The sequence below is a fragment of the Bactrocera tryoni genome, chromosome 1 (assembly GCF_016617805.1).
Source record: "Bactrocera tryoni isolate S06 chromosome 1, CSIRO_BtryS06_freeze2, whole genome shotgun sequence".
NCBI classification, from domain to species: domain Eukaryota; kingdom Metazoa; phylum Arthropoda; class Insecta; order Diptera; family Tephritidae; genus Bactrocera; species Bactrocera tryoni.
Genome location: NC_052499.1, coordinates 17,822,528 through 17,844,971, shown reverse-complemented (window position 1 = coordinate 17,844,971; position 22,444 = coordinate 17,822,528). Strand labels below are relative to the sequence as shown.

The following is a 22,444-nucleotide window of genomic DNA, read 5'->3' as shown; positions in this document are numbered from 1 at the left end:
TTTTTGTTGTTTTTTTAACAGTCCTGTTTCTTTTGCGACAGACCTTGTATATAAAAGGTCAATGGAAAAGTCTCCGGCCTGACACATAAATAGCGCTACTAGAATTAAATTCATGCAATTTTTAGTTAGCCCTAACATGAGTATAACAGAGTATAAACAGATTTCGGATCATTAGTTTGTGAATTATATAATTTTGAGGGAGTAACTTTTGTTATTGTGCAAGAAATGGGCAAAAAGAAATTTCATGTGTTGATACAATATTGCTTTTTGAAGGGGAAAAATACAGTTGAAACTGAAACTTGGCTGGATGACGAATTTCCAGATACTGCCCCAGAAAAATCAACAATTAAAGATTTGTATGCTAAGTTGAGACGTGATGTAATGAGTACCGAAGACGGTGAACGCCCAAAAGAGGTTATTAAAGACGAAAACTTCAAAAAAGTTCACAAAATAATTTTGGATGACCGGGTGTCTAAAGACATCAGCTGAATGTGTACATCATACTATTCATGAATATTTGAGTATCAGTAATCTCTGTGCAAAGTGGGTGCCGCACGAGCTCACTTTCGACTAAAAACAACGGAGAGTTGATGATTCGGAGCAATATTTGAGGACCTTCAAATGTTACAAATCCCAATATTTGCATTGATATGTGATAATGAAAGAAACTGGACTCCATCATTTTCATTCCGAAGTTCAATCGACCTTTATCCGATTGGACTGCACACGATAAACCCGCTAGTGTGGAAATCAGGATGTGCATGCAATAACTTTTATTGACCACCTTAAAAAAGGAAACACCATCTATTACTTAGAGCTATTGGATCGGTCGAAAAACTGCCGCATTTGAAGCAAAAGAAAGTTATATTTCACCAAGCAATCTATAAATTAGGCGTCCACATTTTTCGTACTTTCCATACATATCTGATATCGAAAATTTGTATTGCAGTTGGTCGTTATTATCACTACTCACAACGTGTCATAAAGCATCGTAAAATCATAAAATCATAAATTTTTATATCTACTAGTTTAAAATTTTTTTTGATGGATTGCATTATAAAATAAGTTTACACAAATGTAACTTTGAACGCTATGTTTTCGGATCGTTAAAACTTAGAACTTTATAAGACTAACCGTGCGATTCTGTAACTTGAGACAGTCTCAAGTCTCTAAATTTGAGATTTTAAGTTAGAGACAATTTTTGAGACTTGAGATGATATTGCTATTCTGTAAGTGACAGTCACATAATCTATTACATTTCATTATTCAGAGATGTTTTTACACTTGAATGAAAATAAATATGTCGATAACAAATATTAAATTTTCTATAACATAGTCAAAAAACATAATTATCAATGAAAATAAAAATATATGTTGACTTTGTTTCATAATATTTATGAAATTTATGTAAAATTGATTTATTTTTAACCTTTTCGTGTTTGAGTTGCTTACAAAATATAAAGAAACGACAATCGATTAATATCTATGATGATCTCTATTCAGTATATTCAAAATGGCAGACAAGAGTTCTTTTTAGTTTTGTGACCTGCTAACTACCAGGTCTCAATATTTTGAAACTAACGCTAGAGACTGTTTAGTGAATAGTAACAAGTGCCTCAAAATGTCTCAAATAGAGACTAGAGACTGGTTACAGAATCCCGCTATAAGTATGTGAAACTCCTAAGTATGTATATCACCCTTGAAGGGAACTATGTCGAATAAAAAAACGATTTTTGCCAAAAAATGTGTTTTACTATTGTAGGCCAGGAACTTTTCAATTGAATATGCATACATATATCCATACATATGTACATGAAATAGAAATAATTCTTCATTATATGCGCCTCTCTATTGAAGTCATCATTTCGCATTCCAGTAATTGCACTCATTTATTTGTTATTAAAGCTCAAAATGCTATCGCTTTTTGTTTACATAATTGTAGGCTCACATATGTATATTCCATAAACCATATATGTACATAAATGTGTGCATATACTCCAATTTAAAAATATACAATATTAATAATTTTATTTACAATAAGTATGGTATGTGATGTGTGTTTATTGTTTATTGAAATCGAAATTTAACTGAATTATAAATAATTCTATAATTGAAGACTTGAAGATTAAATATGCATTTTCTAGGAATTGAAATTTGATATTGGCTAGTGAGTTGTAAAAAGGAATGACTTCAAGAGTGATAGAAGTATTGTAGAGATAAACCCTAGCTTTTAAAATTACTCTATTTAAATTACTATTATTATCAGAAATAGCAGGTAAATGGCTGATTTTCAAAAAATTAAGTGCGTAATGCCAAGTTGTAATATACCAGATTGTTCTATAATTTGTCGTTCGATAAGAGAGGGCGTTTACCGAAATTTACCAAATTTATCCAGTTTTTGTTTTGTTTTCTTGGTACACCCTTCATATGAACGTAAGTATGTGAAGTTTCATTTCAATCTGTCAAATTCATTCTTTGTTTACAAGCCATTGGGTGTCGCCGTGTCACAGTATTTTATTTTATTTTTTTCAAATGGAAAAATTGTATATCGTGCAGTGATAAAATCTTTTTTTGGTAGGTGCAGCACCAAAAGAAATTCACGAACAAATGTTAAAAGTGTATAATGATTGTTCACCTACAATTAGAGCAGTAGAAAGATGGGTTGCTGAGTTTAAACGTGGTCATACAAGCCTTGAAGACGATCCACGTGAAGGACGTCCGAAAAGCGCATCCACACCAGAAATCATAGCCGAAAATACAGGATATGGTTTTGGAAGATCGTCGATTGACTGAGAGAAATTTTGTAGAAGCGCTACACATCTCATTAGGCAGTGTGAGCAATATTCGAAGTGAAATTTTGGGTTTAGAAAGCTGTATGCACAATGGATGCCGCATTCGTTTACAATGGAACAACAACACGTTTGAATGCGACTTTCTTAGCAACATTTGGAGCGGTTTAAAAAGGATAAAGTGAATTTTGTGCATCAATTCATCGCTATGGATGAGACTTGATCCATGAAAAAATTCGTGAAAAAAGAGAAAAAAGAGAGTAAAGTTCGAATTGTTGGAGCATCCACCGTATTCAACAGATTTCGCCCCCAGCGACTGTCATTTGTTTCCAGAACTCAAAAAATTGTATGCGTGGCTAACGTTTTTCATTAAATGAAGAGATCATAATGGCAGTTGAAGCGTATTTTGCAGACCTTCCGGATTCTCACTTCAGGCATGGGATCCACAGATTGGAGGATCGTTGGAGCAAGTGTATTAATGTTCAAGGAGATTATACTAAATAATAAAGTGTATTTTGAATCATAGAATTGCGTTTTTCTTATCAAACGACAAAACTTATTAAACAACCTGTTAGATACTACAAAAGAGTAGAAAAGTTATCAAGTTAAAAATTCAGCACTTTGCAGAATGAATCTCGGAAGAAATTGTACGGACCGAGTGGCTATAGCATAAAGCTGCCATACAAACTGACTAACGTACGTTCTTGTAATGCATCTTAAGTATTTGTGAAGGGTATTATAGCTTCTGCGAGGCAAAAATTAAAGAGGGAATATTTGTAGGTCCACAAATGCTGTAACCGATAAAAGAAAAGAGTTTCGAAGAAAAGCTGAATGAAGAAGTGGTGAGTTTGCAAATCTTTTATAAACGAATTTTCAGCGAATTTTGTTTTATATCTTCGATCAAATGAAAATGAGTTCTTCGGAGCGGCAATTTCAGTTTGGGTTTCATCGGTAGTTATAAAGCTCCCAATGAATGTGGGATCGGATTTCGCACGATCAAGCAAAAAAAAAAATCAGTTTATCGGAACGAGTCGAGCAAGAATGCGTTTCATACCCAAAATGTTCACAAAAATCATTCGAATTGACTCGCGAGAGATGTCCAGCTCTCTTGTCATCTCTCGAACACTGCCTGACGATTTTCAAGCACCACATCCTTCACTTTCATTTCATCAGTTGAAGAGGTTGTAGGTCGTCCAGAACGAGGCATGTCTTTAACGATCTCTCGACCGTCTTTGAAGGCTTTGTACCACTCGTAGGCTTGTGTTTTTGATAAAACAGAATCATCGTAAGCCTTTTTTAACATTCGCAACGATTCCGCATATGAAATTTGGTTAGATAAACAAATCTTAAGGCAAATTCTTTGTGATAGATCGTGCTCATATTTTCCATAGCAATTAATTACAGTGCTACCAACTTTTTTTGAAATATCAATACTCGGGAATTTAATTACAATTTCTGGTTATTTTTTTTGTCACATCGTATGAAACACCCTATTCACACATAAGTATGTTGATAAATACGCAAATTAGGATGACATTAGCCTAGTAAGTAGATAATTAAAAAATGATTGGCACAGCATGACATTGCATGCCAGAATATCTAATCATTGCCAGACATATCTTTGTTTATTTTGTGCATGTTGCATGAGCATTCTATTTCATCTCTTATCGACCATTTTTTTATACCCTTAACGTTTATTTTTTTTTTTGTTATTTTTAGTGGATAACATCGTTAACTACGGCTGCACCAAACCTAATATACCCTTCACAGGTGCATTTCTTTTAGTAACTATGTGTTCAGTTTGTATGGAAGCTATATGTTATAGTAATCCGATCTGAACAATTTCTTTGGAGATTACATTGTTGCCTTAGAAAATAATCTATACCAAATTTCGTGAAGATACATTGTCAAATGTGAAAATTTTCCCTACAAGAACTTGATTTCGATCGTTCAGTTTGCATGGCAGCTATATGCTATAATGGTCTGATATCGGCAGTTCCGACAAATGAGCAGCTTCTTGAAGAGAAAATGACGTTTGCAAAATTTCAAAACGATATCTTAAAAACTGAGGGACTAGTTCGTACATATACAGACAGACGGACAGACGGACGGACGGACGGACATGGCAAAATCGACTCAGCTCAACATACTGTTCATTTATATATATACTTTATAGGGTCTCCGACGCTTCCTTCTAGGTGTTACAAACTTCGTGACAAACTTTATATACATACATACATACCTTGTTCAGGGTATAACAAAGCCTGCAAAATAAGCGTTGTGCTAATTTATATTGCTTTGATTATCAGTTTACATTATAAACCAGTATCTATGGAGTGATTTCTAAAAGTAAGAAGACAACTTCAAATTTCTTGTGCTATATAATAGAGCTTACAATAAGGTGAAAAGACGCATTTAGACAGGTAAATTTTATGAGTAGAAATGCAATTAAAAGGAATACAACAACGATTTGACGTTTGAAATTCCATTAGGTGGAAAGAAAGACTGATAGCTGGTGGGTAAACAACAATATCCTGTGCCAGACAGCTGTGTCTGTAGGTATAAAACAGCTGTTCCACAACACTTGTTATATTCGGTCAAAATTAGCGAACACATGTTGTTATTAGAATAATTTTCTATTGAAAAAAAAGAAATAATTGCCAACAATGTCAATTGCAATTATTAGCTTCTTTCGCTGTCAAGCAAACTGTCAAACACCACATTTCTTTCAAGCAATTCTCAAAAGTTGTGTAACACAATGACAGAGTACAACTTTTCACACAAGCATACTCTATCATTACACTGGATTTATGGATGTGGTTGTTATTGTTGTGGCGACAGAAAAGATTCCTGAAGATTTCGATGAATGGTACCGAATTGATAGTTAATGGGATTATGTATTTCATAGTAATCCATGCCAAAATATTGCATATCTCCAGAAAGATTAAGTGATTTGAGTGTTATTGGGGCGCTGCGGTAGGTTAAGAAACTCTTCGTAAGGGGTTTGGTAAGTTTCGTTACGACAACAACTAAGAATTTCACAAAATGATTTTGATGACGACATTAGGAAATTAGTAAAGATAGCTAACACCATCAATATATTAAATATTTCACAATGGCAATTAAACGGAATATCTGATGAAATTATCAAGAGACCGCCTCACAGTCGCAAAATGACTGTTAACTAGTGTAGTCGTTATTATTATTATTTTTTTTTGCATTAGGTTTGCATTAATACGATTTACTGAGTGGCTAATATAGCACATTTAGACTGATAAGCGGAAAATTATTAACTTTATAAAATGAGTGCAAAACGTAGTAATAATTAGATTATTATTCCGCGCAATTTGTAAATTTGTTGTGTGTCGTGATCCAAGTAAAGGTACCTTTTTTAATAGCCTTTTTTTGACAGATCACGCGTGAGTCGTTTAAAGCTGTCATATGATTTTTGTTCAGTATTGTTTGGCATTTCAACATGGAAAGATTCGTGATATCACAACGCTAGACTTTTTCCTGTGGGGATATGTCTATGCGTACAATCCCGCTTAGATTGGCCTTGACAGGCCCTGCAGCGAACCATCACGCGTGTCATTCGTTTGTTACCAGTCGAAATGCTCGAATGAGTCATAAAAATTGGACTCAACGGATGGACCAACTGAGACTTAGACACGGCCAATATTTGAATTAGATAATCTTCAAAAAAATTAATTCCAAAAAATCTGCTTTTGAATAATAATTGATTCCTACTAAATTTGAAGTGTCTGCGTTTTTTCTTAAAAAAAGTAGTGAACCTCAAAATGGTTCTCCCTTTATTATTACGCGAAAAGTATCGCTCTTCCAAATCGATTTTCTCTCCGGAACCGTACATATTTTACTCTAAATTATTTGCGAAGCGTTATATCTCGCAAATATGTTGAATAACGATGCTTTTGGTAACCTGTATTATACAACTTTGCATTGCTTTCACGAAGAAATCATTTCCACTTCGCCAAAAGCGCTATATTTTTTAGTTTTATTATATAATTTCATCGGAAATCGGTAACCTTGTAATCTCCCGTATTTTTCTGTTCTTCGGTCTCTATTATTTCTAATGGAACCCTGCTATTTTTACGGTAACACAAAGGGCTAACTGCTTAGTGCGCTGCCAGTTTCATTTACATTTTAGTACAACACTCTTTGGTTAGCTGTTTCATGGTCCGTATAATTTTGGGCACACATTAAGATTAATCATAACTATATTTGTATGTATTGGTATGTATGTATGAATATATGTATCCATATACATATACTATATATATGTGTATGACAATCGATTTAGATTTATTTCTGTTTCGGTTGGAAAAATTTGTTCCGGTCAAACATTGTTTCACTTCATTTTAATTGCCAATCACGTGCTTGTCAGTTTATATAAACTTTTTATGTGCTTTTCGCATGTTAATAATTATATATGTACATATATGTATGTATGTATTATATACATACTTATAATTTAATAAGTTTAATGTATTTACAATGCAAATATCATTTTAATAATATACAATTTACTAATGTTTTATATATGTATGTATGTATATAAATACATATTAATATAATCATAAATGAATAGAGAAGTAAAGGGTCTTAAATAGGGGCAAATGGCTGAGTAAATAATATAAAAATTGCAATTGCGGAGTATTCATTATACCCTAAACGGGGTATATAACATAAATACATACGTATAAAAATTATCATTGTATGAGTTCAGCTGATAAGGCATTTCCAGCTATCCGCTGTATTTATTCTCAGTTTTTTCAGATACCGATCTGAAATTTTGCGCACGTGCTTTTTTCCATTGGAAGCTGCTTGATTGAATTGCTGATATCGGACCATTTATATGATAGTCATATAAAAGGACAGATCTGAGAAAATATAGTTCTTGTAAGGAAATATATTTTATTTGATAAGTTATCTTCTCGATATTTCACATAGATAATGATGAATATGTGGTTCAGATCAAACAACTATAGCATATAGCTGCCATACAAGCTAACTAATCAAAATCAAGAAAAATATATTTGTATACCCTATTTTGCTATTATACCAGGTTCCGACCATTTTTTGAAATGATTAAATTACATAGTATAATCTATTCACTAATCTAGACTGTTCTCACGGCCGTTGGAGATTTATAAAACCGGTGTTCTTTACATTGAAACATTCGCATGGTTCAATTTTTATTAAAATAAAACATGTAATGTCGTATTTTGTTATAAAAGTTGGTTTATATTAAACAATTTCCATTTAACGGATGTAAGGAACACATTTTCTGATTTGGGAAGTCGATTGACAGGTGAATTTAGAAACATTACTTTTCATTTTTTTTATTTTTTTTTTTGTAGTGTCGAAATCAGCCGTGACAATGTGATAGTATAATATATTTACTTACTGGCAAGCAGATGAAGCTAAAACAGAGATTTCGAGCAGATCAGCTTCAAAGCTTCTCGATGACGAGAAAAACAAATTTCATTTTATATGACCAAATCTTGATAAATCTAGCAGGTTAGTGAAATAATCTACTCAACAGCCTAAATCTCGTGATTAAGTGTCGGTCGCAACATGGTATTACAAATGTTCCTCTGAGGAATGGAGCATTTTTTCTTGTTTTGTACCAATTTGGTTTGATAGTCTACAGCGACATCTTTCGGATAAGTGAATACTTGGAGTCTGATACCAGTCACGATTTTCTGCCTTAGTTTTTCGTAACGCACATTGATTGATGAAGACACAACGTGAAAAATAGGTAACGGATCCTGCAAAACTAATTTCTCGAGCATATATTCTACACTTAAACTCTATATAAAAAAAAACTGCCAAACCTAGAGCATTTGAAAAAAAATATAGGGGGACAAAACCGAAAGTATTATACTTCATAAAAAATTGTACAATTGATTAGGTAAAATTGCTGTCTAACTTATGTTAAATCAAATGTCATTTTAAATTCTTAGGCTTTTTTCACATACAGATGTGACTCACGGGGCTAGTGAGTTTAACGTGAAAAACGTGTTTGAACATGCACAGTTACCACGCGCCTTTCGAAGCCCCCTTTTTAAATATGTACGATATGTAGTATGTATGTATGTAGGAAAAATTTTATTATATTTGAGAACTTATCAGCAAATAATAAATAATACCAATACCAAAATCTGAATTATACAGTGCCATATTCATAAACATACTTATGTAAGTACATACATATATACATACATACTTAGTACTATAAAACTCAATAAGAAGATGCAGAGGAGACTTTATAGAGGCCTAACTGTCTAGTATGGTGGAATCAGAAGTAAGGAAATGGGTTTCCCTTTGAAGTTTCCATATGCAATGCTTGATGTCACTAACTAGTGCATAGAAATATTGCATTCCATAAAAATCTATCTTATCAATTATTTCTGCACGCTGAAATAAATAAAGTAAATAAACGCGAATGGGCGTAAAATAAGCACATTCAGAGATAACGAACGCTAAGCTTGCTGTTAAGAGTTGAGTTTGCAAATACAATTAAAATATTATTATAAGTATTTTTAGTTAAAGTAAGCAAACTCTATTTTTTAAGTGGTACATTCTTTCGGCCTGTTAACCTACTTTTTTATTCTAACGGTTTTTGTGCCGGCTTGTTGTGCAATAGTTACAAGCTTTTGTAAACCGGTTCAATGACCATATGATGTGTTTAATGACGAGTGGCGAACTTCCAAGGCGCTATGGCAACTTAAATTTGGAAACCCGAAATATATTATGTATGTATGTATTACGAGGGCTGCTATATATGTTCTGGCCTAGGGCAACACTAAGTGTTGCCAGGTGCAATCTGACATTTCCATTGGAAAGTTTGACATTTTTTAGCATAACATCACTCAGAACGTTTTGTCATTTAATAGTGAATTGTTTTATTTACAGAGAATTAAAAAATTCATCTCGGCCAAAAAATGGAATTAACTCGTGAACATTTTCGTGCGATCATTTTCACAACTTTCGACGTGGATTATCACGACAAGAGTGCATCGATGAACTAAAATCTTTGTATGGCTATGAAGCATCATCCTATAGCACTGTGAAAAACTGGTACAACGAATTCAATCGTGGCCGACGCTCGCTCAAAGACGAATTCCGTGAAGGTCGTCCAAAAACAGCCGTTGTGCCAGAAAACATCGTTGCCGTACGTGAACTGATAATGCAAGACCGTCATGTAACATACCTTCAGATAGAGGCATGCCTATGCATTTCTCCCACCAGCATACATTCGATATTGCATGAACACCTGGCCGTAAAAAAGGTTTGTTCTCGTTGGATCCCGCACAATTTGACAACCGCTCAAAAAAGGCTCGTGTGGATTGGTGTAAAGAAATGCTGAAAAAATACGAGCGCGGTGCTTCAAAAGACGTTTATAAGATCGTCACAGGTGACGAATCATGGATCTATGCGTATGAGCCCGAAACAAAACAGCAATCGACAAAAAAAAAACATTTTCGTTGATAAATATGCCTATTTACATTATTAGGCCAGAAATATATATAGCAACCTACGTATATGTATGTATTTTCCTAAGTAAGAAATGTACTGTTAGCATAGAGTATTTCAACCCAGCAAGCAAAAATTGCTCCGACAATATCTGAGTCTGAGTTCAGTTCAGACATTTGCTCTCTTCTATAAGCCGAAAGCTCAAAGTTAATTGCGATCAAGCTTTTCAACGATTGGAATTGTTTGTTATGTTTTTAAAACGTCACTATATCCAAGCGTGTTTCCATATAAGTATGATTGCCTAAACAGTAACTTTGAAATGAAGAATTTATTGCTTTTTGATAGTCAATCTTGGAACACCATAATATGCAATGTTAGGTTATGTTTCGAGTTTCATGGCAGCAGCAATGAGCACGGGACAGTGATGCCGGAACTTCTCAAACGGTCATCACGATCTGTGAAGCTTACTGTGGCATCAGCACAAAATAACTAAGTTAATCTCCGTTGCAGTAAATATTTTTTAAACATTATCTTCCACATACTTAGTACATGCAAAAAAGTGTCATGCACAGCACATCAGTGGATGCCAGAATATCTAATCATTGCCAGACATTTTCGCATAAGAATTTTTATTTTTTGTTAGATAATGCATAGATGTTTTGTGCTAATATTAAATACTTTTTCACTATTTGCGCATAATAAAAAAAATTTATGGTGAGTGCAAAATTTTTAGGTGTCTTAAAAAGCTTTATCATACGAAATTCATACCATGGTAAAGGAATTATACTCTCAGCAAAAAATAGTAAGACTTTTTAATATCAATTTCGCGCGAAAACCCACTCTTCGAAATATTTTTTTCTAGGTTACCTGTCAGTGATATCTCTGCGAGGTGTCACACCAAAGTAATCGGGTTACTCACAACGTGTCATAAAGCATCGTAAAATCATAAAATCATAAATTTTTATACTAGTTTAAAATTTTTTTTGTCGGATTGCATAATAAAATAAGTTTACGCAAATACAACTCTAAACGCTATGTGTATGGATCGTTATAATTTATAACTTTGTGAGAATATGTGAAACCCCTAAATCATTCATGTTTAGTATACGCTTGTCTCTATGAAGTACTCAAAGTGCAATCGGCGATTTCTACGTGTGAAATTATTCAATAAAGAAGTTCCATTAAATTTTGTTCGCAGAATCAAATTTTTGGTGCCGAAACGTTCAGAATATAGAAAAAGGCCTTCGGTGATAATTGTTTGTCGTGGCAAGTGTTTTTGATTGGTTAAAATTATTCAAAGAGGGTAGAGTCCACGACGGCCATCAACATCAACTGATGATCAACACGCCAATAAAATAAAGGAATTGGTGCTTGAGAATCGACGATTAACAGTCAGAGATCTTACTAGCATCGTTGGAATATCGGAAGAATCAGTAAAAACCATTTTGAAAGATCAGTTAAGCCTAAGAAAAGTGAAGTTTATTCTAAAATCACTATTTATTTTTTTTTTTTTGAAAAAAGCGTCACGTTAACGGTAAAAACCATTTTGAAAGATCAGTTAAGTCTAAAACTGACATTTCAGTTAATCGTCACAGTTGATGAAGTTAGAACACCGTGCCGACCATATTTTGTATGAAATTTTCGAACTGTAGCTGCCAAGTTTTTATTATTCTTGAAATATTCTTCATTAATGAAGACACGTTGTTGTATCGTGTAACGCTCCATTTCTACCAAGCTTAAATTGTCCGCTGTAGATTTGTTTCTCTTTTTCAGGGTTATCAACACTTTACTACATACGTAAATTTCGGCAAATCTTGCGTTATTTTTGGGACACCCTTCACCTTGAATATAATAGGTTGTCAAAAAAGTCTTGCGGTATTTTCGCTAGTTGGCGCTGAAAGCGCGTAGTTCTAGTTTTATTCGTCGCATCGGGTCATGCTATACCTTTTTGTAAAGCTCATTTCACGCGCTAACACGTGTTTGATTGATTGTCGTTTCTTTTAAGTCGTTCGTGAGTTATAGCGTCGCAAACATGGAGCAAAATAAAGAGGAAATACGGCATATTTCACAGTACTACTACGATAAAGGCAAAAATGCATCTCAAGCCGCCAATAAAATTTGTGCAGTTTATGGACCCGATACAGTTTCCATTTCCACCACACAACGATGGTTTCAACGTTTTCGTTCTGGTGTAGAGGTGGTCAAAGATGCGCCACGCTCCGGAAGGCCTGTCGTCGAAAATTGCGATAAAATCGCTAAATTGGTCGAAAAAGCTGGGCATGAGTCATCAAAAATTCATTTCAGTTTCAATAAAAAAAAAAAATCAATAAAAATACCGCAAGACTTTTTTGACAACCCATTATTTTCTACTCACATATTTGTTTTTGATTATGCGCGCATTACAAAAAAAATTCACGCGTACATTATTCTACGCAATTATCGACACAGCCTTGTATAACTGATTCAATTTCATAGAAAGAAATTTATTATTCCAAATATTCGTGCGCCGTAAAACACTTAGTAACAATTTAAAATATAATCGCGAATTGAAAAATTGCTATTAAAAGAAATACAACAACAATTTCACGTTTGAAATTCCATTAGACGGAAAGAAACACTGATAGCCGGCGACATGTAAACAAACGAGGGCGGCTAGTGCCAGCAACAAGCATAACCTATACGTAAGTGAGTAGGTAAGGATAAAACAGCTGTGCCTCTACTTACCACTAAAATAACGAATGAAAACGGTGATAAGCACGTCTGCAGCGCGAAGGTAACTATTGACTGAACTGAAGATTGTACACCGAGTTTCGCAAAAAAACGAAACGATTCACAACACTTGTTGTATTTGGTCAAAATTAGCACACCAATTCTACTATCAAAATATTCGATTAAACACAAAACAATTGCCAACAAATCTGGCTTCAACTTTTGCCTTCCTTTGCTGTGAATCAAACTGTCAAACACCAAATGTTCTTCGAGCAAAAGTCAAATGTTGTGTAACACGATGACAGAGCACATTGACAACGCCGTGATTTGCGCAAATTTATTTTAAACAACAACAATGGACAAAAGTAGTGTGTTTCATTCAAGGCAATAAGTACAATTAAGTAAATATTTAAGTAAAAATTATAAAACACTTCAATTGCATACAAGTCTCCACAACTAATTTGTATTTGGTTAAATTTCACATATTCATTTTTGCTCACCACTTGCTAACTTCACTGCTGTTTACTTGTATATTTATTCTGTGTTATACTTTTATTGCAACAAATTTAAAACCACATACGGCACGAACAAAGAATATTCTTTGCAAATTACATATGTATGTAGATAAGCACGTCACACCGCCGCTCCCTAAATGAATTTCGCGAAGCACCTAAAAACCGGCACAACAAACACCACAAACGCTTAACAACCGTCAGCTACACCTGAACTAAGTTCCTGTTGACCGACCGCGCAGGCAGCCTGAATAGAACTAAAATTATGAGAAACATTTGAGCATGATTTTGGCCGACCACTGCCATTTTCTTCAATGTGGTTTACGAGTACTTCTATGCTCGCATAGAACGTGTTATGACGTACTAAGTCATACGAGAGCATGTGTATGCATGTATGTATCTTCAGCAACGTGCACATGCAATATTTATACCAAGCCATTCTATACATAGTATGTGGCTAGTACGAGCCTGTACTAATGAGCTAAAGAGCGAAAGCTCTGAAATATTTTTTGGAGCATAGCGCACGCTCACTCTAAACTTTGAGCATTTGATAGTCGGTGTCAGAGAAGCAACATGTGGGGCATTTCATGCGAAATGGGGCTTTGGTTTGAAAAATATCCAATACCATATTACAAAATATTGATTATAATGTTATTTATAGTTTACGTCTTCGATTCCCTATAGCTCTGCTCGCTAACTTTAAGTGCTGCTCTCTTGTAAAAAAAAAATCAACCCTTAACAAAGTTATCGAGTTGAATTCGTATACCTGCGCATAGCTGTCTTCGATTTGCCAAGTGTTAGCGAGTAGTTAATCGAACAAACAAACATCTCGTCAGTGCTTATGTTGCAACCCTGCACTAACATGGCCATTGACGCATGCGTAATTGTGTTGTAGTACCACTTTCTTTGACAGGGGAATTCATCTTTATGCGACAGAAAACATTTTCGTTAACGGTTTTTCGCGAGTTTTCTATGAACAACTATATTTAATTCAAGTCTTAAGTTTTGAAAATAAATAAAGAAACAGTTGTCATTTATAAAAACAATTTTTTTGTTTGTAATCTTAGCATATTGTTTATGAAAACAAAAAAAAATTACTAAAATGTTTGTTAACTACTTGGCGAATAGAAGTCAGCTGAGACTTATGTGGATTATAGGGTTCTGTACAGAGATCTAATCTCATGGCAACACCTAATACAATTTTTACTTATTTTGGCAGCACTGAAAGGATATAGCTAGTCAGCAAGAAGAAGAAGTAGAACGTAGTTACAAAAAGTGCTTAAGGGCCGTCTGTCAGTTAAGTTCTGGTTAAAAAAGGGTTATTTCCCGAAAGGAGTCCTGCTTAAGTTAATAAGAATTTAACTGAAAGACAATGAGAAAACGGCTTTTAAACATTTTTTGTAACTACGTTCTATTTCTTCTTCTTTACTTTCGGTAAAGAACCTATTTTTAACCAAAACTTAACTGATAGACGGCTGTTTTGGTTAAGTTAATCAGACAATGAGAAAACGGCCCTAAGAATAACACATTGAGCTATCAAGTTGGCTAAATAAAAACAAAATGAAAGGCGAACAAAATTTACCCATTTCTATCTAGACCTAAATTTCATTTAGATTCAGATTCTTAATAAGAAATTTAACCCTCCAGTAACGTATAATTAATATCTAATTAACTACAAAATCTTATACATAAAGATTTGAAAGATCGTAACAGTTTTACCAAGAAAAACGTATGGATCCTGAAATAGAAAATATGAATCATAATAATCTTCAACATATTTATATAAAAATAATACCGTAAAGTTTGGGCAAAGGGATCCTCCTTATATCACGTAATCATCAAGGAAGAGATCCGGGGAAAGTTGAAATTTTGTGATAAACAAATCAAGTTAGTTCAAAATAAACTCAGAGAATACTCCGACTTGATAAATGAGCTTCTATCAAACAGGAAAAGACAACCCTTCAAAGGACTTATCGCTTCCCGATTTTCTAAGCGATTTGTTTAAAAAATACCCCTAACATTATTGTCAACATTACCAACGTCAAAGAAAAAGACGATTAACTAGAGCATAACTACGAAAAGGCCGGAATCAATGCAAAAGCTCCTAGATATAAAAGCTCAAGAGTACGGAGAGAAAATTTATATTTTGCCGGTAGAAAAAAACTTAATTAATTTGTTGTATTTTACTTTCTTTGCTCAAGAATTGGCAACTACCATTACTAGGCATTTTTGAACAACAAGCCAATGACCTTAACGATGAATGACGAAAGAACTTGGTTAAATGTGTCATTTAGTGTAAGTATGTATTTAAAGAGCATTACTTTTAAAAATTTATGGCACATACATACATATGTAAATATGTAAATATATATGTACATATACATACAGCAAGGTAAGGTTAAATTCGGGTGGAATCGAATACTTGTCGCTAATTGTAAGGATCGGCATTAATTTGATATACATAAATACCGTGTTGAGTCGGCAATTAGAGTGAACTGAGATTTGCATCGTAAAGTTATCTGAGCTATACTAAAAAAGATGTTTTAAACGCGCTTACAGCCCGCTAAAATAGGTTGAATCATTTGTGTGGGTGTCGAGAAGTCTCCAATGATACAGTAAATCAATTTGAGGGTAGAATCACAACGGCTGTTTTTTTTTCTAAGGTAATGTTTTTGACACAACCACCAAGGATGATGTAAAGGCACTTAGAGATGGGTATCGTATTTTTTCCGACATATGTAAATCCAAACAGCAAAACAGGGATACGTTAAGGGAAGTGAGCCCGGACCATCATACTAAAACTGATTTTCTAGGAAATTGTCTGATTATTGGCAGGGATCTTTATAAAGATGAACTAAGTCACGTCGATTAGAACAGATTAGCTTGCAAAATAAAGCAATACCTATGGGTCCAAAACTTCAAATCATATGTAGCTCGCACTTCACAACTATCATTTGATCCAGCCTAAGCGTACGAGTGTTTGGTGATTAAAAGTTTAAAAAATTACTTTCACAATTTTTTGGACTTCAGCAGTTATACTGCCGAGTAATTCACGTTTTTTCACCACATGAACAAGTTATAGTCATCAGTTGATTTTTGTACTAGAAAGTTTCAAGTTCAAATACGTTCCACAAATATAATATACTATATGTATTAACAATTACATTTCCATCATTAAAAATTATGAAATACTGTTATTTTCCACGTTGCACTGGGAAATATTACAGTATTGACCTTTTTTCCGCTTTACCGGCATACTGACCTTCCCCCTTCATGACCCGCCACATGAACTTGAACTTGGCACATTAACCTTATTCGCGCTGGGAGCTGAAATACGCTCTAAGTAAGTCTCACAAAAACTTAAATATGGAAGTATTGCGGTGTATTTATGGTTGTGCGCATGTTGTAATGTTAGATACCGGTGAAACCTGTTGCTTCGCATTTATTGGGAAAAGTGGAGCCTCACAGTCAGCTGTGTAGGCCATTTGACGCCATGAAAAAAACACATATGTACATACACGAGTACTTTTGGGAACAGAGAGAAAATTACAGTAAAGTGAAAATTTTGAAAAATCGTTAACTTTATATATATGTATACTATACATACATATGTATGTTCATAAACGTTTTTTCACATAAATACGCTGCATTTATTAAGACCAAGGATGTTGAACATGAAAGCGTTTTATTATTATGGAATTATAATCGGAAAAATATAAATATGGACAGGGCTTCAATTAATGCTAATCGTGCATGTTCGGATTGAGGCACCAATGAGGACGGAACCCTGCGTCTCCAAAGAGGAGCGGTTACCAGACGACATCTGACCGTTATAAAATGTTTTCCTAGGTAAATATTACGAAGTTAAAATGGCCTCACTTAGAACACAGTTTTCCCATATTACTCCCGTTGAAACCTACAATTCTATACAATATTTTCAAGATACTCCTAAAATTACACCATCTTATTTTAAGTGTATAAAAGCCGCTTGTGACCTCTGCGGTCTGATTGTTTTTAAAAGGAAAGTCGACCTTAAAGAGGACTAATAATCTGGGCACAGCTTCCTTTTAGTAAGTATTAATTTGATTCGGCTGCCAGACAGCTGAAAATTAAAGTAAGTACCGATAGAGACATCATCTTTTGGAAAAGAAACTGCGTAGTCAACCCAAACAAGTTTGATAAAATATAATATAATTATAATATAACTTAGGTCAGCTTGGACTCTTTGCTACTTTTTGGGAGTGTGTTTGATAGAACGTCATGAACGAAAGGCGATGAAGGCTTTGTATACAATCACTATGGAGGTTTTGACAGTTTACTTTATGAAGAAGCGTACCGCAATGTTTTCTCATCTCTATCAATCTTGCCGCAACCCAAATTTCAGGGGAAAGAACTATGCCAAAAAGTAGACTACTATGAGTACTTCGAGGAAACTACAAGTTCGTACAGAAATAGCATATGGATTATTCTGGCGAGTTGAGTAGATTTGACCAAAGGCTCGATTTTCGAATAAATATAATAATTTTTGGACCTTCTCATATAACCAATAAAGCTGGAGTTCGGTACGAAAAATAGTTTCATAAATCAGATATCATTCGTTGAAACCCGAGTTGAGACGTGTAGGATAATCTTTTTATGAAGTTGATATAGGTTATATTGGGTCTAGTAAAAAGAAATTCATTACGTTTCCAACAGTTGGCTTCAGTAAGTTGCATCTTGTTGTCCAAGTGCGAGTTGGTGTTATACTACAAAGTAAGACTTTGTTCATAATTTTAAAATGTTTCATTTATTCTTCAAAATCTATGACGTCCCCGCAAAGTAATCCACTTGAACCCAATAGACTTGTGCCAACGTTTTTTCCATTCCTCGAAACAGTTGTTAAATCAAATTCTTCAATGCGCGTAGCGATTTAAGTTTATGGTCTTCAATTGATTCAAAACGTTTTCCCTGGTGTGGTCGTTTGAGTTTCCTGATAGGCCAGAAGCCACCTGGAGCTAAATTAGGCGAATATGGTAGTTGCGACGCCAAATTAGTTAAAAATTTGGCGAAAAACTCAAAGAATCTTTGCAGTGACAGTGCACATGACACACAAATGGTATTTCTTGTTGACAGTTTGGCCGTTTGGTAAAAATTCGGAATGTTCACACCTCGGTAATCGAAGAAACCTTTACATGACCATGATTTTTGATCTGCTTTCACCTTTGCCACGATATTCGGCCGCTTGATCGTCTATTTTCTGGTCGTAAGCACAGAAACAAGACTCATCGCCAGTAATTAATACGTTTTATGACATCCTGGTGGTCGCAAAGCATTTTTCATTAGACATTAAAGCCACGCTTTAAATGATCTTTCAAAATGATTTTCAGTGATCCTTTCGATATTCCAACGATGCCAGTAAGATTCTCTGACTGTTAATCGTCGATCCTCAAGCACCCTGGACGTCTCGACTCTTTTGGAATAATTATCACAGAAGGTCAACAATTGGACCGTCTGAAACCGTCAATCGCTCAGAAATTGTGATCCGTCGGGATCAACCTCCGGCCACACACATTGCTAGTGACTCGCCCGGCAGCTTTGATGTAAGGTTCTTCTGCATCTACATTATAGTGCAGACTTGAAACAAAGCGATTATACCTTTTTCTCTTTATGGCTAATGATTTTGCTGGTGAAAATGTCATCTCAAGCGAAGCTTGTGAAAGTCGACTGTCCAGTTTTTTGCAATAGGAACGAGGGTTTTTATGCGAGTGGCGTTATGAAATTATCTTTCAAATGAAAAAAAGTTATCGCGTAAAACTGTGCATATTTGACCTAAATCGGATGATTCTAACTATGCCAAATAAAACCTTAAATTTAAAGGGTTACATATGTTTACGGGTTACCTCTAGAATTTTGTCTTAAATTTTCAAGTTAATTCGAGTAATAGTTTTGGAAAAACAGCTTTGAGAACTTGTGCGCTCGAGGCTTGGCTAAGTGCGCCGCGTTTTTCTCGAAACTGTGTTTTAGAAGTCGGTTGGCAAGATTTCTCGAGAACTACTCAACCGATCTTCATGAAATTTTACGCAGGTCTTTGAGACAAAACTCTTACAGAACAGGACAAAGGATTTTTTTTCGATTACAACTATTTGAAAAAAAGTGTCGCGAAATTTTAATTTTTTTGTAAAAATATCTGCCAAAAATCCAATTTTCAGTTTTTTTCTTCGTCCAAGTTCTAAGTTAAGGTTTTAACTAAAACACGCATTTTTTCACTTTATATGATCCTGTAAGGAGTTATCCTGCCAACGCGGGCGCTTCTTATTTCCGAGGCGTACCGGAAATGACGTCGCAATGGCCGAGTTTGAAATATTGGGTAGTCGAAAAAGTATTTTCATATTTTGTCAATAGATGTGCTTGAAGTCGTATATTTTCGGTGCTAACAATCAATTGTGTCACACCATACGTATAGTGTTGGCAAGGTGAGCTTTCAAGTTTCATTTAACCAAAAAAATTAAATTCGGGGAATTTGAAAAAAAGTTACAGATGTTCAAAAATGAGTGAAAATAATGAAGAAATTCGGTATACAAGTATTTTGAAATTCTTGTATAAAAAAGGGAAGAATGCCAATGAAATTTTTGAAGTTTATGGAAACGATGCTGCATCATTCGTGTTCGCGTAGCATAAAAATGGTTCGCCTCTAGCGGAAAAAAGTGGTCGACCAAAATGTTACAATTTGTTTATTTATTTACTATTATAAATTAAAAAAAAAAAACAAAAGTTGAAGACTTTTTCGACTACCAATATTTGTTTCCGAAAATTTCAGAATTTCTTTGTTAATAAATATGTAATAAAATATTTAATTTTTTATATGAGAAAAAAGTGGTTGAAAAAAGGCTGCTTTTTGCCCGAGGAAAAGCATGTAACCCCTTAAGGGGGTATTCTGGTCTAAGATTTTGAAAAAATCGATTTTTTTCCATATTTTGAAAGTTTAGACTTTCAAAAATATGACCTTGGAAGGATTTTTCAAAATTCGACTTATTTGTGGAGATACAGCCGACTTTGTGACGTGGCGTCCGTGTTCACTAGAATTGTCTCCTAAACTTTAAAGGCGTTTTTCTCGAAACTCCTTTTTTTTTTATGTGGTTGACATGATATCTCAAGTTCTACTGAATCGATTCCTTTGAAATTTGGTATATATTTTCTTTACACAATGCTCTATCGTTTCTGCGTTTGATTTCCAAAAATTTTGATTTGAAGTATTTTTAAAAAATTCGAAAAGGTCGAAAAAATAGGGTAAAACAAATTTTTTTTTTGAAAATGGTCAACCTGATAACGACATACTTGCTAATGAAGAATCTTCTTGTTTTTTGTGTTTTAGATCTCTACAAGGGTTGAAATCACGTCAGTAAGGACGCACCGTTTATCTCGACCCGTATCTCGACGAATTTTGGTTTTTTTCTTGCAATTTTTTTTTATATTATTAAAATGTCAATAAAAAACATATAAAACAAGTAAGGAAGGGCTAAGTTCGGGTGTCACCGAACATTTTATACTCTCGCATCATAAAGTGATAATCGAGATTTCATTATCCGTCATTTACATATTTTTCAAATACCGTATTTGTGTAAAGTTTTATTCCGCTATCATCATTGGTTCCTAATGTACTCGTATATATTATACAGAGAAGGCATCAGATGGAATTCAAAATAGCGTTATATTGGAAGAAGGCGTGGTTGTGAACCGATTTCACCTATATTTCGTACATGTCATCAGGGTGTTAAGAAAATATTATATACCGAACTTCATTGAAACCGTCTAGTAGTTCCTGAGATATGGTTTTTGGTCCATAAGTGGGCAAGGCCACGCCCATTTTCAATTTTTAAAAAAAGCCTGGGTGCAGCTTTTTCTGCCATTTTTACCATAAAATTTAGTGTTTCTGACGTTTTTTGTTAGTCGGTTAACGCACTTTTAGTGATTTTCAACATAACCTTTGTATGGGAAGTGGGCGTGGTTATTATCCGATTTCTTCCATTTTTGACTGTAGAGTTTGGTTGACATAGCTATGGTAGTTTCCGAGATATGTACAAAAAACTTAGTAGGGGGCGGGGCCACGCCCACTTTTTCAAAAAAATTACGTCCAAATATGCCCCTCCCTAATGCGATCCTTTGTGTCAAATTTCACTTTAATATCTTTATTTATGGCTTAGTTATGACACTTTATAGGTTTTCGGTTTTGACATTTTGTGGGCGTGGCAGTGGGCCGATTAACCTTCTTATGGAGCCAAGAAATACGTGTACCAAGTTTCATCATGATATCTCAATTTTTACTTAAGTTACAGCTTGCACGGACGGACGGGCAGACAGACATCCGGATTTCAACTCTACTCGTCACCCTGATCACTTTGGTATATATAACCCTATATCTGACTCTTTTAGTTTTAGGACTTACAAACAATCGTTATGTGAACAAAACTATAATACTCTCCTTAGCAACTTTGTTGCGAGAGTATAAAAATTGTTAGTAGAAATGTTTTTAATTTTTTTTACCTTAGTTTAAAAAATGCCCAAAATTCATGCGTCTAGACCAGAATACCCGCTTAATACATAAATAATAGATTTATTTTGACATGACCTTAAACAATAAAAATACAAAACTTTACACCGAATAGCTCGTAAGTTATTATGAGATTCTGTTTTAAGTCAGAAATATTCTCCGCGGTTTAAGAAGCGAATGGCTCCTTTTGACAATTTTCGATTTACCGACTCGTGCCGGTCATTATCGCAAACATTGTGCAATGTACAAATTATCGAATTATAACTGTATTTAATAATATGAACGACAAGTATTGACTTAATGAACTAAAGAAAGTAGCGAACTTTTAAAAAGATGCGTCTCTGCTCATACTTACATGCCTGTCTCCATACATACAATTGCATATGAGTTTCGCAGTAACGCAAAAATAT

At 34.4% G+C, this 22,444-nt stretch overlaps 1 protein-coding gene across 1 annotated transcript in view; it reads right to left on the bottom strand.

Moving 5' to 3' along the window:
• Positions 1-13,789, bottom strand: part of LOC120782255 (multidrug resistance-associated protein 4) — a 39,640-nt gene extending 25,851 nt beyond the window's left edge. The window contains exon 1 of the mRNA XM_040114420.1: positions 13,011-13,789. The gene's annotated coding sequence lies outside the window, so the exon portion shown is untranslated. The remainder of the gene's footprint in view (positions 1-13,010) is intronic.
• Positions 13,790-22,444: the final 8,655 nt, after the last annotated feature.